The sequence below is a fragment of the Coenobita brevimanus genome, chromosome 113, assembly GCF_032717465.1.
Source record: "Coenobita brevimanus isolate Jiangsu-jjx chromosome 113, ASM3271746v2, whole genome shotgun sequence".
NCBI classification, from domain to species: Eukaryota; Metazoa; Arthropoda; class Malacostraca; order Decapoda; family Coenobitidae; genus Coenobita; species Coenobita brevimanus.
The window spans coordinates 7,545,963-7,560,810 of NC_137066.1; positions in this window are offsets into that span (position 1 = coordinate 7,545,963).

The following is a 14,848-nucleotide window of genomic DNA, read 5'->3' on the forward strand; positions in this document are numbered from 1 at the left end:
CCGCAAAACTTCTGTATAGTTTATTTATGGTACATGAAATTATTTCTTCTTTCTTTACACCAGTTCTTGAGCAATATATTATCAAAAGTAGCTTCTAAAGGCCAGTAGATTCCAAACTTTCAGTCATAACGACCCTCTAATTTCCAAATATCGAGATTGCGCCCATTTTCATTTGTATCATACTGCTTGTAACATCCAGGCAAGCGACAAGGAACAGAACATTTTTGTATGATTTTTTTTTTTATCACTTGTGCAATGATTATAAAAAGCTGATGACAAAACTTTTTCGTTTTCAGATGGTTATTGATTATTCTGTTCTCCGTTTCTTAATTTTTCGTGCGTTTGTCATAAAATTATATGTCAGGGAAAAGTAAGAAGGTGAAAACACGTAAAAGTATTTGTAGCAAGGACTTGGAAAAAGATAAACCACAAAAGACGGTGATGACAAATAATACAATCTCTCAGTGTAGCGAACATCGCTCGGCTGAACGGAAAACGTTTGATGCTTCCGTGATAAAGGCCACACGTGTTCGAATGCTCTGAAAAATCCTTAACTTAGGATTCGTATTTTCATCTTTTTATTTACAAACTTCAAAAATTATTAAATGTTTCCTATAGAGGGTTAAGTTCATTAACTCTATAAAGAGATTAATGCAGCTGCTACTATCAGATTCTCAGCAATAATTCAATTTTTTTTTCTTTTTTTATTTTTAACCCTGTCGTACATGGCGCAAGCTCTTAAATCTCTCTTGCCCAAAGTACGTGCCCCACCTGGAGCGTGCACCACACAGTAAGGGATGCTAGACGCTTCAATGAGGAAAAGCACAGACAAATTTTAAAAAAGGACATTTGCCCCCCCAAAAGAACAAACCCCCATATATATATATATATATATATATATATATACCCCCTGGGGGTAGGGGGGTTTTCAAGAATACTCCCCCAGTATCTCTGCTTGTCGTAAAAGGCGACTAAAAGGGTTGGCGGAGGGTTAGTGCCCCTCCCCGGAAAACAACTAACTAAAAAAACAAACAAGAAGCCTCGGACAAGGACTGACCAAACGATGACGACCCAGGACCGGACAAAGGACTTGGTAATGAGTACATGGAATGTAAGAGGAGCGAATGATGAGGTGAAAGAGAGATTGTCCAGGTGCTTGAGGGTGCGAAAGTGGATGTATGTGGAATAACTGAAACAAAATGGAGAGGAGAAAGTGTGAGAGAATGGGAGTATGGATGGGGTATATGTGCAGGAGTAGATGAGAATGAGAGGGCAAAGGAAGGAGTGTGTATAGTTGTGAGTAAAAGATGGAAGAAGAGCATAAGACAGTATGGATCAGTTGGGTCAAGGATTGTATGGGTAAAGTTGAAAGTTGGTATACAAATGTGGGCGATTGTGTGTGTGTATGCACCAACGCAAGATCGTGCTAGAAGAGTGAGAGAAGAGTTCTGGACAAATGTGGAAATGTGCATGGAAAAGTTTGGAAGGAATGAGAGAGTGTTTTTGATTGGTGATATGAATGGTAAAGTTGGTAATGTGAAGGTGGATGGAATAGTTGGTGAGTGGGGTGTGCCTGCCGAGATAGATGAGAATGGGAGTGCGTTAGTGGACATTTGTGCTGGGAGGGGGTTGGTGATAGCCAATACCCTCTTCAGGCATAAAATGATCCACAGGTATACATGGCGAGTGATGAGAAGGGTGGGTGGTGAACTGAATGAAAGGAAGGCAATGATTGATTATGTGTGTGTGGATGAAAGGATGCGAAGATGTGTAAAGGATGCAAGAGTGTATAGAGGTTGGGGGAGTGGACTTTCTGACCACTACTTGGTGGTGGCCAGAATTAGGATGCAAGTGAGATGGAGGAATAGAAGAAGGGAAAGACGAGAGGAAGGAGTAGTTGCAAGGAGAGTGGAAAGGTTACAAGAGGATGAGAAAAAGGCAGAGTATAAGAGAGAAGTGGAGGAACGATTGGGCAAATATGAATTGGAGCAGATGGGAGACGTGGAAGGTGTGTGTAAGATATTTACAGAAGAAATATGTGCAGCATGTGATGTGGTGTGTGGAAGGAAGAGAAGGCGGACGGGGGGTGCAAGGAACAGCGTGGTGGACTGAAGAGGTGAAACAGGCTGTGGCACAAAAGAAGAAAGCATACAATGAATGGGTGAGAAATAGGGGCGTGGAAGAAGTTGAGAGGCGGAAGAGAGAGTTGTATGTGGAAAGGAAGAGAGAGGTGAAAAGATTAGTAAGAGAGAGTAAGAAGAGAGTGGATGAGGAATTTGGAAGGAATTTGAGTGTAAAGTGGAGGGACTGTAAGAAAATGTTCTGGAGAGAAGTGAAAAGAGTAAGACAGGGTGGAAGTGAAGTTAGCAGGGGAGTGAAAGATAAAAATGGTAGATTACTAATGGAGAAGGGAGAAAAAGTGAGCAGATGGAGAGAACACTTTAAGGAATTGTTGAACGTAGAGGATGGAAGTAATGCGAGTATAAGTGGCTGGGGAATGGCTGGGAGAAAGAGGGAGGTGAGAAGACAGGAAGAAATCAGTAGGATAGAAGTTGTGGAAGCAATGTAGAAAGTTAAATCGGGGAAAGCCCCAGGAATTGATGGAGTGTGTGGTGAAATGCTGAAGCATGGGGGAGAGATAGTAGTAGAATGGATGTGGAAGATGTGCAGATTGGCCTGGGAGGAAGGTAGAGTCCCGGAGGATTGGAAGTCAGGTATAATTATTCCCTTGTACAAAGGAAAAGGGGAAAAAGAAGTGTGTGGTAATCATAGGGGCATTTGTCTTCTTAGTATAATAGGAAAAGTGTATGGTAGGATACTTATAGACAGAGTTAGAGAAAGAACAGAGAAATTAGTTGGAGAAGAACAGGGAGGCTTTAGGAAGGGAAGAGGTTGTGTGGATCAGATATTCATTCTTAGATCTTTAGTGGAAAAGTTTCTAGAGAAGGGAAAGAAGTTGTATGCGGCTTTCATGGATTTGGAGAAAGCATATGACGGTGGATAGACAAGGATTGTGGAAAGTGTTAAGAATATATGGAGTAGATGGGAAGTTGTTGAATGCTGTGAAGAGTATGTACGATGGTGCGAAGGCTGCAGTGCATGTGGATGGTGAACTAAGTGATGTGTCATGTCTTCATGGTTGTTCAATCTGTACATGGATGGGGTAATAAAAGAGGCACAAGGTAGGGTAGTGGATGTTGGAGTGGCCCTGGTGAGAGAGGATAGTGTTTGGAAACTCCCTGTACTGTTGTTTGCAGATGATACTGTGTTGTTGAGTGAAGACGAAGGGGAGCTGCAAGGCTTGGTGGATGAGTTTGGGAGAGTGTGTAAGAAACGGAACCTAAAGGTGAATGTAGGGAAGAGTAAAGTGATGGTCTTTGAGAGAGGTGAAGTTAGTGAATGTACAGCGAGGTTAGATGGTGAGGAATTGGAAAATGTGAGTACGTTTAAGTATTTGGGTAGTGTGATGAGTAAGGATGGAGGTTTGGAGGGTGAAGTGCTTGAAAGGGTACAGCAGGGAAGAAAGGTTACTGGTTCCTTGAAAGCAGTGATAAGAAACAGGGAAGTGAGCATGGAAGTGAAAAAGTTACTACATGACAGTATTGTGATACCAACTCTAACGTACGGAAGTGAAGCTTGGACATTGTTGGAAGGACACAAGTCAAGAGTGAGAGCAGTGGAAATGAGTTATTTAAGAGGAGCCTGTGGAATCACGTGGAGAGACAGGCTGACGAATGAGGATATAAAGGAGCGTTGTGGTGTGGATGTGGATGTGATAGGAAGCGTTATGAGGAACACACTGAGGTGGTTTGGCCATGTGGAGAGGATGGAGGGTGAGAGACTGACGAAGAGAGTGTATGTGAGTGAGGTGGAGGGGGGAAGAGGGAGGGGGAGGCCAAGGATGAGATGGAGGGATGGGGTGGAGAGGTATATGAGAGAGGGGTGTGTGAGCTGGGAGCAGGGCAGTGAAATGGCGGGGGACAGGGCGACTTGGAGGCGATTTGTTTGTGGCCACCCCAAACGGGATTGAGGCGTCTGGCAATAGATAGATAGATAGATAGATAGATAGATAGAGAGAGAGAGAATGAATGTTAACGTACCATTATGAGTGGGTTTTATAAACTGATAATTCTTCAAAGGAGCAGTGTTCATTTCCCTCTGCGGCGATGTGACAGAAATACTGGACGTTGAAGCTGATGAGGAAGCTGGTTGTGGATTCGTTTTCGAGTGTGAGGTTTTATTATACATATAACCTGAGAAACGTCTTAGCAATTTATCAGTTCTAGCAGCGTATATTATTAACAAACATATGTGATCTAATTCGCAGTATAGCCTTCAGCGAACTTGAGCTTAGTTTCTTTTTTGCTTTTATGTTCGTGACATGGAAAAACACCAGCTCATGAACGGTCTCTCTCTCTCTCTCTCTCCCTCTCTCTCTCTCCCCGTGTGTGTGTTGAGGGGAAATGTGTGGTTATGCAGTAGGAGGAGGGGGGAAAAAATGGTAGAGACAAGTGGTTGGGACAAGGTGGGATGGTGACAGGTGTAGGTCAGGGCAGGGCTATTGCACTCTGGAAAAATGAAAGTGGTGGACTGTTTGCCGTTAATAACAAAATCCATAACCCTCTCATGGTAGGGAAAACTCTAATATTCTATTCCAGATATCCTCGCACGACTTTATTCAGATAAAAGTATGTGACGGAAGCCTGAGTGTTAATACTATACCCTTTTTACCTTAACTTGACTCAGATTTTTGTCCTTTTGCAGCTTATTTCACATAGCTCACTACCACAGTTACATGATGCGGTTCTCCTTTGCAAAGCACTTCTTCGTGACTACCATCACATCGGAGTGCTGATCAATTGTTACAATCTCAGCCGTCAAGATGGAGAGATGACAATTTTAGGCCAGGTTAAAGTAAAAAGAGTATAGTAACCTTAGCCCAGTCATGGTGGGAACAAGTGCAGTATTTGACTCCAGATAACGCCAGACGATTGTATTCAACTGACTGAGAGTTGACGGATCTTGAGTTCACAATATTTTTCATTACCGAGTTATTGGCTCAGCTACTTGATGTTTTACTAACACTCGCAGGCTATTATGAGTTATTGGAAGCTACGTCAAGTTGTTTGGCGTAAATTGCAATAAAATACTAGAGTTGTCTCGACCATGTGAGATTTAACGGTGACAGGATCAACACTCATAGGTTCTTATGGCTCTACCTCAGTTGAAGAAAATCGTCTGGCCTTACCTGAAGCTCTATATTAGAGGCATTGTAATTATGGAAGAGTTCATTCTTACTTATCAGTTTTTCGTAGAATCTGTTTATAAATGGAGTAGTCATGATGCGGCTGCCTTAGATAGATAAACAAATAGATATATAAACAGACAGGTAAATAGATACATATACAGGTATACTGATACACAGTGATAGGTAGATAAACTGATAGACAGACAGAAATAGAAAGACTGACAGAATGAGAGGTAGACAATACACAGTGATATTTAATTGGATAGATTGATATGTAGGTGGATTAATTGATAGATAAAGAGAGATGGCAAGGCAGACAACTGTATAGATGGATTATCCTTACACATTACTGACAGAAGCCACAACCACCAACGCTGGTAGATAACTGGTTCTGGTCAGGTAGGGCCAGGGATTGGAACCATCTCAGGACTCAGGCTTGTTTTACCGGAACATCACAAGTCCAATGGTTAATTTTTAATTACAATTGTTAGTATTTTCTTAATAAGAAACTAGTAAAGGTGTGTGTGGATAATGAGAGAAAAAGAGGAAACGAGGAGAGGAGAGAGAGAAAGGGAGAAGAGTGTTGAAGGGCTTAGAGGTCTCTCTCTCTCTCTCTCTCTCTCTCTCTCTGGCTAGTGTACAATACTTTGCTCCAGCAATATCAGTATTTTCAGTACGACGTTATTTCCCTAACTCTATGGACAAGTACCCTACCATATATATTTTACCTGTTGCATTGAAAGGATAAATACTCCTACGTTTGCCACACCCTTCTCTTTCCTTTTGTCCCAGTATTTTATTAGTTAAACTTTATTAAGTCTTTCCGTACCTTTGGTAGAAACCCTCACAAGCGACAATGAAAGAAACCAGATCTGTGACTAAGAACGACGTTTCGACTCAGTCAAAGAGCAGGGTTTTCCTTGTTATTACTACGTAATAATTTACACCAATGCTTCACCTGGTGAATACTTTTTACAACATTCGTCAGTTTTCCATCCACACCGAACATAGCCAACAACTTTCATCCAGGGAAAGAACCAGATGTGTCTGAGAACCAGGTTTTGTTCTAATTCCGATAATGAGGATTAGTATTTTTTATTGATTCTAATTAATTTACGCTACTGCTTTTCACTTGTAAACACTACAGTATCCCACATCCGTCAGGTGACCATTCACATCGCAAACACCTTCCATATTTTCATCCTTATTCCCTTTCTTAAAGATAACTCACATATACACCTCCATATGCTTTCTTCACTCTCTGTGCTGCTGTAAATATGTCATCTGAACATCGATTACTTCCCTAAAGTTTACCTTGTTGGTCACTCACCAAAGAGTCTGATATGTCTTATCATCTTTGTCATTTTTCTTACAAATACCATTCGTTCAATACTCAGCTGACTTATTCCATAATAACTTCAGCAATCCCTTCTACCACGTAGGTATAACAAAACCATTTACATAATTTTTCTGTTCCACGGGTGCAGTTCTATTAATCCCGGCATTTTAACATATTACCCACAGACAGTTCACTGCCTCTCCCCACCACATTGTGTCATTTCTGCATATACCTGATAACAATTTAGCATAAACACACTTAAGCCTAACAATTTAGCATGAACACAAGCATAACAATTCAGCATAAACACACTTAAGCCTAACAATTTAGCATTATCACACTTAAGCCTGACAATTTAGCATAAACACACTTAAGCCTGACAATTTAGCATAAACACACTTAAGCCTAACAATTTAGCATAAACACACTGAAGCCTAACAATTCAGCATAAACACACTTAAGCCTAACAATTTAGCATAAACACACTTAAGCATAAACAAACTAAACACAAACCCCACCTACAGACAGGAAGATGGGTCGTGATCCATGAGTATCAACCAGGATTCGATTTTTTAAAATGTGCGTTTGTGTGTTGCAATTGTCATTCATTTGTGCAAACAAGGATTCTCACTCTCTCTCTCTCTCTCTCTCTCTCTCTCTCCCAGATCAAAATAGGAAGCCATGCTAAGGACGATCGTAATGACGAATGACAATGACGGGAGGAAGAGGACGGGAGAAACAATTAGAGAAACAGGAGGAGAAAGAAGGGGAGAAAGGGGAGAAGGAGGATAGGGAAAGAGAAGGAAAAGCAGGAGGAAGAGGAAGGGGAGAAAGGGGCAAAGGAGGAGAGGGAAAGAGAGGGAAGAGCAGGAGAAGAAGACGAAGGATACAGGGACCTCTTTGCTATTCCGTCTCTTTGGTCATGGCCATCACCCTTCTCTGTGACTGTTGTCTACTTCACTTCATTCAGTTTCTTATTGCGTTCGTTATCTTTCACTCCTTTCTAATAATCTCTCCCTTCTCGTCGTTCCCTCATTGTCAATTACGTCAACCTTTTTGCTTTCTCCCTCGCTTTTATCACCACCTTCCTTGCTGGCACTTGTATTGTTTCGCCTTTTCCCGTCCTTTTTTTTTTTAATTAAATTCCATCCTCACCGTTATTTATCTGCCTTTAGAGACGCCAGGTGCACAGTCTGTGATGAAGTTGGTCTACTGTTCTACTGCGTTTACTTCACGCTTATGGCATCGTCACCTTACTCCATGGTGCATCATATCAATGAACATCATGTACAGGCAAAGAAAAGTGCAAAGTCGTTCTCTGCTTAAAAATATTAGCCGGCAGACGAGAGTGACCAGCAGAATTGGCAAAATATTAAGATTTTTTTTTTTTTCCCCGAGTGTAAAAAAGCAGAGTGCTTATTTTTACCATTTTCTTGTTGACGTCTTCATCATCTTATCCATGGTGTTATCGTACGAATTTTAGTCAGCTTAGGAGAACTGCTAGGTAGGAATAGTTATATGAGCATTTTAACTAACCGCTCTAGTTAGAATAGCATATCCTTAAGCGGCCGTAATTGTATGGAGACAGCAGGAATTCAAATTTAAATTAAACAATAGGACTGAAGAGGTTAAACAACTTGAAACTTCCAACATGATGTTCTTTTATTTTATTTTTTGTTTTCTCTCCAATCATGCCCCACCAAAAACCAACATACCAACCTGTCGCACCCACTCCTCTGCACCCAGCCAACACCGTTTTTTTTTTTTTTTCACTCTTCACTGAGCTTTTAAAATTGATCTGCCATTTACTCCTCCCCACCACCAGTAAACACAGTTCTGCGCGGGGTTTACTCGTTCCTGTCGGACCACCCATCTCCATCATACTCCTTACCACCTAATCCTTCCTGTCCCCACACATTATTATTTTCTAAATCCTCTACCAATGACCTGCACAGTACCTACCCACCTGCAGCAGCATCCTTCACGGCATATACTTCCTGTGTCATGTCCCACCACCACTACCACCAGTACATCCCACTCCTCATCACCAGTCACACCCATGTCTGGTCTGATGTGGTGACTATTAAGAATAAGATGCCTCAACTACCAACCAACCAACACCGCCCATATTCGTAGGGTGTAGGTCTACCTTCCCACCACCACCACCGTCTCCACCCAAGCCACCCAGTCTTGAGCTGCGATTCGACGCATCTGTTAAAACACACCAAACAGGCAGATTTATGGCACATGCCTTTATAGGTATGACAACTTGAAATCAACTTAAAGGACCTTCCACTTACTCCATTCAATTGTTTCTCTCCATTCTTTCCTTTCACTTTCATTACCTTTTGCATTCTCTTTTCTTGTCACCACAAAACGATTTAGCACAACGTAGGAAGAACCTCTGTCAGTAAAGGGGTTGATGAAGGCAGCAAAACCTCCTCTATTCAGCAAAGTATCTGCAAATATCAATAACAGTGGATGAAGACAGCAAGGAAAAAAACGTCCTCTTGCCAAACGGGCTAAACGCTTTCCCTCTTCTAACATTTCCCTCTCTTGTTGTTCAGTTTTTTTGTCTATCTCCATACGAAATTCTGCCTGGTTGCACTTTCTGTTTCCATGTTTATCTATCATTCCTTTTGTCTGCTAGTTTGCCATTCAGTCTGCCTGTTCGTTCTCTCTCTCTCTCTCTCTCTCCTTTCATTCATATCCTCCACTATCCGTTTTCATTCCTTTACCCCAACTGTCACAGTCTCTCTCACCGCCGCAAATATTGTTCCTTCAGTTAGCCCGTTCACTCCCGTCCCATAAAGCTTAGCTCTCTAGTACAGAGAGAGAGAGAGAGAGAGAGAGTTGCAGCTATATACAGACCATATTAACCTTATGGGCTGTAATATTAACGACAACTTCAGTTGTGTTCCCATACATAACAGGACAGGCAATATAAATGTTTTTATTATATATATTGTTGTTGTTGATCTTTCAGGCTCATTTGAACGTGAACCCGATGGACTGGAAGCTGCAGTTGCGCTTTTCCTGCATTTCATTATATTCCTTTAGGGGAGTGAGGGGGACCTGAAAGACTTTTGTACAACCATTATGTCGGGGCACGAACGTGAAGGCGTCCTTCCCCTGCACCATTTCATAGACTTTAAAGACATTCTCTCTCTATCTTATATATATATATATATATATATATATATATATATATATATATATATATATATCATACACTTTCTCTAAATCCATGAATACCCAAATCACATCCTTGCCTTTCGCTAAATACTTTTCACACACTTGTCTCACAGCAAACACCTGATCCACGCATCCCATCCTTTTCCTAAAGCCACACTGCTCATCACCAATCACTCCCTCTGTACCCTCTATCTCTTAATTAGCACTCTACCATACACCTTACCTACAACACTCAACAGACTTATACCCCTAAAGCTAGAACATTCATACTCATCACCCTTGCCTTTGTACAACGGGACCACACAAGCACTTGCCCAGTCTAATGACACCATACCTTTCACAAAGCACACATTCAACAATCTTACTAACCAGTCAACAATAGTCGCTCCACCACCCTTCAGGCATTCCACAGCACACCCATCCATACCTGCAGCTTTCCCTGTTTTCATCTCCTTTACTGCCTTCTGCACTTCCTCCTTTGTGATCAAAGAATCATTCAACTCTCCCAACACATTTATTCCTTGCACCCTTCCATCCGCAACAATCCTAGCCTTCCTTTCCTCCTCTACATTTAACAATCTTTCAAAATACTCTGCCCATCTCTTCCTTACTGCATGCATCTCAGTTAACATCCTTCCATCCACTGCTTTTACTCTCTCTTCCCTCCCAGACTATCCCTTTCGCACCCTTTTCACCTCCTTCCAAAACATTTTCTTATTCTGTTGAAAATTCTCAGTCAACCGCCTACCTCACCTCTCATCTGCTGCCACTTTAGCATCAAGCACATCCCTTCTCGCCCTATTCCTCTTTTCCTTATACCTCTCATATGACACCTCATCCTTCCTCTGCAGCCACACTTCATATGCATGTCTCTTCTCAGCCACAGCCATAGTTACTTCCTCACACCACTATTCACTCCTTTTCTTACACCGTCACCCACACGTCTCACACCATACACCATGCCCCACCACAGCACTCTTAAATAACTGCCATTCCTCCTTCACACTGCCATTTTCCTGATCTTTCACTGCGTTCCACTCATCTTTCAATTTCTCCTGATACTTTATCATTTTCCCTCTTTTATCCAACTCACTCACTTTCAAAACCTCCCTGCCACACCAAACTCTCCTAGCTCTCATCCATCTCTTACCTACTCTTAACTTTCCCTCCACCAGGTAGTGGTCAGACATACATCCACCCTCCCATCTCAATACTCTCACATCCAACAATCTTCCTTTTACATTCCTAGACACAACCACATAGTCCATCAAAGCTCTATCAACAACCCTTCCACCCTCCTGTCTCACCCATGTATACTTATAAATATCTTTTCTCTCAAACAGGGTATTTCCAATCACCATCTCTCGCTCAACGCACATCCCTATCATATCGTTCCCCATTTTCATTTCTTCCAGGCACACCATGCATACCAACTACACATTCAACTGCTACATTTCCCACTCTAGCATTCAGATCTCCCATCATTACCACTTTCACATTCGTTCCAAAACTCTGCAGACACTCATCAACATCATTCCAGAAAGACTCCCTCTCTTCTTAATCCCTTTCACTACCAGGCCCATATGCACTCACAAACACCCACAACTCACATTCAAATTTCGCTTTCACTCAGATCAGTCTCGATGACACCTCCTTCCATTCAATCACACACTGCTGTACTTCCGGACTCACTAACAAGACCTCATCTTCTCTTGCCCTTCCTCTGTCAACACCTGACAATCTTTCATTCACACTTCCAAACATAGACTCACCCTTCCCTTTCATCTTCGTTTCACTCGAAGCTAACACATCCAACTTTCTTCTCACAAACATTCTCCCAATCTCCTCCCTATTAGACTCAATCGTACTACATCCACGCACATTCATAGACCCAATCTTCAGGGTACGGGGATAACTCCATCCCCCATCCCTTTCTCTGGCCTGTCTCTTTTTAGGAACTTAAAAACAGAGGAGGGGGTCCCTAGTCTCCTCACCCCGCCCTTTTTAGTCGCCTTTTACGACAGGCAGGGAATACGATGGTAGTATTCTTCCTAACACAACCTGGATGCAGAGTAGTAGTGCCACCCCATAGTGCGGCCAGATTGTGTCCCCCCCCCCGCCACTTGTATCTATCTATCTATCTCTATCTGTCTGTCTGTCTCTCTCTTTATCTATCTATATCTATATCTATATCTATCTATCTATCTTTATATATATATATATATATATATATATATATATATATATATATATATATATATATATCTGGGCTTAGTTCCAACTTAAATTCAGTCCATTTTTTCCTACAGTCCATATCCCCACTGGCGCTATTCCTCACAGAACCACAAATCTCACCGTCTACTGAAATATCCCCATATTGTTTTCCCGGTTACCATCTCCTCACAAACTTTCGTAACAAGGGCGGCACCTGTTGTTATATCAAATCCCAATATGCAATTGACACTATTTTAAACTTCAGCCAGTTTTGATTACTCATTGTATAAACTAAACTGTCCAAATATTACCAAATATATTTGTGTAGTCTACCGCTCCCCCGGTGCTTCTTCGGAACCCAGTGTACTTGATTCCATTTCCACACAGCTGAGTATCCTGGTCTAGAGTGCGAGCTGTTTGCAGAATCGTTTAATCTCACGCAATTGGTAAAACAACCAACCAGAATACCAGATAATCCTGATCATAATGCCCATCTTGTGGATCTGTTCCTGACAAATAATCCAGATCAGTACGGGGTAGAGGTATTGTCTCCTCTTGGATCCTCTGACCACAATCTCATCAAAGCCTCATTAATTAGTCCCCCCAAACCTCCCCGTTCTGAACCTGTCGGGGTGACCCGATGGCACTTTGATAGGGCAAACTGGGATGAATTTAGAAATTATCTTGCTGATGTTCCATGGCAGTCTTTCTTCTCTAGTGATGTCAGTTCTACCCAGTCCCATATTTGCGACTTAATACTATAGTAGGACTCGCGCACGTTTGCGGCTGTGGTGTGGTCCGCACCTGTGTACAGTGTTGCCACGTTTTCTATACCGTTATCTCTCTCTCTCTCTCTCTCTCTCTCTCTCTCTCTCTCTCTCTCCTGGCGGGAAATGTGAGCCACCTTGAGTACTTTTGATTCTTTTATAAGTTATTTATAATTGTGCTTTCATTTGTTAATTTGGTTTTGTTATATTTAGTAGTAGATGGAGTGTCAAAGTTACTGTCTGCTGAGAGGTTTGTTACGTTACTGATTCATACACCCCGACGTAGTGGGGTGTGGGTGTAGGTGTGGGTGGGAGTGTGGATGTGGGTTTGTTGGGGTGGTGGTCCAGGGGGGAGGGGAAGTGTGAAGGGGGATTTGACCTGAGACACCCAGGAGGGATTAAGAAGGGAGGGAAGGGGAAGGGGGGGCTGGATTCACCTACCACATGGCGGGAAATGTGAGCCACCCTGAGTACTTTTGATTCTTTTATAAGTTATTTATAATTGTGCTTTCATTTGTTAATTTGGTTTTGTTATATTTAGTGATGCCGACAATGCATTCAATGCATGCCCCTCTCCTGCCTCTCTCTCTCTCTCTCTCTCTCTCTCTCTCTGTAGGGAAGCTATCTGTCAGTGCTGCCACTCACAAGAATTATATGAATTATTTCTTTTACTTTGGATATTGGCATATTTCTTCTTTTTTCAGGCTCATTATCTTATATCCATAACTGTAATATTATTAACCACCCTAAAACTACGCTAAAAAACATTAAAAGTGACTGCTATTTCTTTTAGCAACACTGTACAATATGTATGCCATGTTTCTGTGTTACTGTATAAATATTTTATGCATAATTAGATTACTGTTGATTCATCCATCAAAATACACAATTGTAAGTTTTATTCATCTGAATTTATCGAATTTGTGATGCCTTGTACATAAATAGCTTCCGTTTCACATCGCAAGTTGAGGAAACGTGGCACCATTGTAAACAGGTGCGAGCCACACCACAGGCGCTTGCGGGCGCAAGGCCGACTATAGCTGGTATGGATTTATTCATATCAAGTCAACAGTTCACTAAAAGATCGAACTCTCCAAAATGGTTTGATAGCAACTGTGCCAGAGCAACAGCCCAAAAATCATTAGCATATAACTCTTACTTAAAATAAAAAACATCTGAATCACTCTCTCAATTTAAAATTGCTAAAAATCATGCAAAAGCTGTATTAAATCTAGCTAAATCAAACTTTCTTCAACAGCAAGCATCAAAACTACTTAACAACCCTAATGACAATAGAATATTCTGGTCAACTCTCAATTCTTTCAATAATAACTTTAACAAGTCATCATCCATTCCCCCACTAAAATCTCCAGATGCCAACATTACAAATAACCTGCGTCGGAAAGCAGATCTTTGCCTGTACATTTGCCAGAAATTCTACCTTAGAGGAAGCCAGCCACAAATTCCCAGCACTAGAACTTGACTCTCCCGAAATTGTTCCACTTGAAATACTGACAAGGTACGTGAAATCCATCCTAGACAATTTACCTACCAACAAAGCTCCAGCCCCAGATGGAATTCCGCCAATTATTTTGAAAAAGTGTTCCCCAGAACTTGTCTGTGTTCTAGTTAAATTATTCAGACTATGTATACATACTTCTTCATTCCCTAATTCATGGTAAGAAGCCAATATCCACCCAATTCCAAAGAAAGGAAGTTCCTCTGACCCCTCTGATTACAAACCAATAGCTGTCACATCTCTTGGTAAGGTGCTTGAAACTGTAATTAATAAGCACATAGTTAAACATCTTGAATCCAACAACTTAATTAGTGAGAGATAATATGGTTTTCGCCAAGAAAGATCCACCATTGACATACTCAATCTCCTGACTCATACTTCCCATCAATCAGTTGACCTACATGGAGAAACTCATGCAGTAGCCCTGGAAATTTCTAAAGCTTTCAACAGAGTGTGGCACCGTTCCCTGCTATCCAAATTCCCTTGCTATAGACTGAACTCTCTTGTTCCTTTGCTTTCCTCATGTCTCAGCAACAGAAAAATAAGAGTAAAAGTAGATGATGTAT